The 3,383-nt window shown below is 46.7% G+C and overlaps 1 protein-coding gene across 2 annotated transcripts in view; it reads left to right on the top strand.

The window, feature by feature from the left end:
- ZNF3 (zinc finger protein 3) overlaps window positions 1-3,383 on the top strand; it is a 19,545-nt gene that overhangs the window by 2,578 nt on the left and 13,584 nt on the right. For both annotated transcript variants that reach the window (XM_017533646.2, XM_017533644.2), the window contains exon 2: window positions 666-786. The gene's annotated coding sequence lies outside the window, so the exon portion shown is untranslated. The remainder of the gene's footprint in view (window positions 1-665; window positions 787-3,383) is intronic.

The following is a 3,383-nucleotide window of genomic DNA, read 5'->3' on the forward strand; positions in this document are numbered from 1 at the left end:
ACCTCCGTCTCCTGGGTTCAGGCAATTCTCCTGCCTCAGCCCCCTGAGTCGCTGGGATTACAGGCACGCGCCACCATGCCCAGCTAATTTTTTTCTGTATTTTTAGTAGAGACGGGGTTTCACCACGTTGACCAGGATGGTCTCGATCTGTTGACCTCGTGATCCACCCGCCTCGGCCTCCCAAAGTGCTGGGATTACAGGCTTGAGCCACCGCGCCCGGCCTGTGGTTGTCTTAATTGGTGTTTAATAGCATATAATAAGCATTCTGTCTTTTTTTCCTTTTCTCTAAATATCTTGATTAGAAATGAAGTTTAGGCTGGACTTGGTGACTCACGCCTGTATTGCCAGCAGTTTGGGAGGCTGAGGCAGGAGGATCACCTCAGGCCAGGAGATTGAGACCAGCCTGGGCAACATAGCAAGGCCCTATTTCTACAAAAAAAGTTTTAAAAACTCAGGCAGATGTGGTGGTGCACACCTTAAGTCCTAGCTACTTGGGAGGCTGAGCTGGGAGGATCGCTTGAGCTCAGGCGTTTGAGGCTGGAGTGAGCTCAAACTCACTGCGCTCCAGCCTGAGCAGCATAATGAGACCCTGTCTCACATGAAAAAGAAAAAAAAGACGTTCGCATGAATATTTTAAATTCCTTTTTTTCCCCTTAATCATACAGCATTGGCATCGATAAAAGTCAGAATTCCCAGGAACTTGAGCAGAAGCTGCTAAATTGCCAGTAATTGCTCCTTTGGCCTTCTAGGGACTGACTGCAAAGAAGGAAGGAAAGAATCAGGCAGGTAATGCTTTCCGTGGCTCGTTCTCACTGTCAGGCCATCTGTCTCAGTCCTTAGGGGCACCTCCAGGGAGAGAGACTGACAACAGAGCAGGGGAAGGGCCCGGCCTGGACCTGAAGCCATTTGGGCACAATGGAGAGTTTTCTTTCTGTGAGGAACACTGTTTACTGATCTGGACACTGGGTACTTGTTTTCAACAATATGCCTTTGAGTTTTCCAGCTTTGCTTAACCCAGCTGTGAGAGGGAGCATTGCCTTTTTCTCTGGAGTCAGACTTTTGACCTGCCTTTCTAGGAGTTTGTACTGAAAGCTGACTTGTTGAGGGTGTCAGCTCGTAAATAGCCCTGGAGATTGTAAAGGTGGTTGATAAGAGGGTATGGTGGTTGGCTCTGAGACTGCATTGAAGGGACCCTGCCGGAAGGGTGATGGTGACAAAAAGGTGTGTCACCTTGGTTGCCATTGGCCTGGCTTGTACCTGAGTCAGTGCTTTCCACTGTGTAAGGGCACTGATACTGGGCATTCTCTATTCCCTGCCACCTGAAGACCAGAGTTCTCCAAACTTGCAGTTGACTGTCAAACACAGCCTCTCTTCATTTGTTCTTTTTTTTCTTTTATTCTCTCAAACATTCTCCTATCTGACCTCTTCCTTTGATGCCTTATGTGAGTGTAACAGTCTGTAATTACAAAGCAAATACTTTTTGCATTCCTGATTTTTTTTTTCGCCCCTTGCAGTTGTGCTTTGCAATAGAGTTAGCACTCAACAGACATTTGGTATTTGAGCAATTGAGTAAAGAGATAAAGAAAGGTAGATAAAATCCAGGTTTTCTTGTTTTTTGTTTTTTTGAGATGGAGTCTTGCTCTGTTGCCTAGGCTGGAGTGCAGTGGTGCGATCTCGGCTCACTGGAACCTCTGCTTCCCGGGTTCCAATGATTCTCCTGCCTCAGCCTCCTGAGTAGGTGGAATTACAGGCACATGCCACCATGCCTGGCTAATTTTTTTATTTTTGGTAGAGGCCAAGTTTTGGTACGTTGGCCAGGCTGGTCTCCCAAAGTGCTGGGATTACAGGGATGAGCCACCGCATCTGACCCCCAGTTTTTTTCATACGCTCTTGCCCAGCCATAGGACACTTGCTCCAGCATTCTGGTGTGAAGTAGAAACTTGTACTTGAGATCCAAGCCTTATTCTAAGTACTAATATTACATTTTATCCAGTAAGCCACAGAGAACAGGCCTCTTTTGATTATGGTAGTAACTGGGGAGTGGAGACATCAGTAGAAATAAAAACAGAGTAATAAAGAAACTCATTGTTGGTAATTTTTGTGGTGAAAAAAAAAGACTCATGTTTAAAAAAATGTATCTGGGCTAGTCTTGGTGGCTCACGCCTGTAATCCCAGCACTTTGGGAGGCCAAGACAGGCAGATCACGAGGTCAGGAGTTCAAGACCAGCCTGACCAACATGGTGAAACCCCGTCTCAACTAAAAATACAAAAATTAGCTGGGCATGGTGGCATGCACCTATAATTCAAGGCTGAGGCAGGAGCATCACTTGAACCTGGGAGGTGGAGGTTGCAGTGAGCCAAGATCATGCCACTGCATTCCAGCCTGGGCAACAGAGTGAGACTGTCTCAAAAAGAAAAAAAAAAATACATCCGTCCCTGCTTCAGGGACTTAACATTCTGATCCAAGGAACTATTTTATGAGAAAAGGGAGATAAGAAAGCTACTGCCTTCTGAGTGAGAGGAAATATAGCAACTGGGTCTAGACGCAGGTGGAGTGCAGTGGTAAGATCATGGCTCAATGCAGCCTTGACCTCCTGAACTCAGGTGATCCTCCCACCTCAGCCTCCTAAGTGGCTTAGACCGCAGATGTATACCACCACACCTGGCTAATTTTTGTAGTTTTTGCAGAGATGAGGTATCGCCATGTTGCCTAGACTGGTCTCGAACTCCTGACTTGAAGCCATCCACCCGCCTTGGCCTCCCAAAGTGCTGGGATTACAGGCATGAGCAACTTATGCAAGATTAAGGAAACTGTGTTGGTTATTCCATTTTTCAGGCATTCTATGCAGCTGACTTCATAGGCATAGTTTGTGCTTTTTATGCCAGTGCATGTATACACCCACTCCTACTTTTTGTTATAAATATTACATTGGTGGGGGGCAGCCAAAGCTGGGTGGGGTATTGTTCAGGAACTTGGTCCTGGTGGTAGTCTCATTCCAGGGAGTATATTTACCAGGATCTAAAAGACTAGTCCGACGCTGGGTGTGGTAGTTCACACCTGTAATCCCAGGATTTGAGGAGGCTGGGATCAGCTGATCACTTGAGGTAAGGAGTTCAAGACCAGTCTGGCCAACGTGGTGAAATCCTGTTTCTACTAAAAATACAAAAATTAGCCGGGCATGGTGGTATGTGCCTGTAATCCCAACTACCTGGGAGTCTGAGGCAGGAGAATCACTTGAACCTGGAAGGCAGAGGTTGCAGTGAGCCAAGATCGTGCCATTGCACTCCAGCCTGGGCAACAAGAGTGAAACTCCGTATCAAAAAAAGATTTTAAAAAATAAATCAGGCCGGGCGCGGTGGCTCAAGCCTATAATCCCAGCACT

Source organism: Cebus imitator, unplaced genomic scaffold (assembly GCF_001604975.1).
Source record: "Cebus imitator isolate Cc_AM_T3 unplaced genomic scaffold, Cebus_imitator-1.0 Scaffold82, whole genome shotgun sequence".
NCBI lineage: Eukaryota > Metazoa > Chordata > Mammalia > Primates > Cebidae > Cebus > Cebus imitator.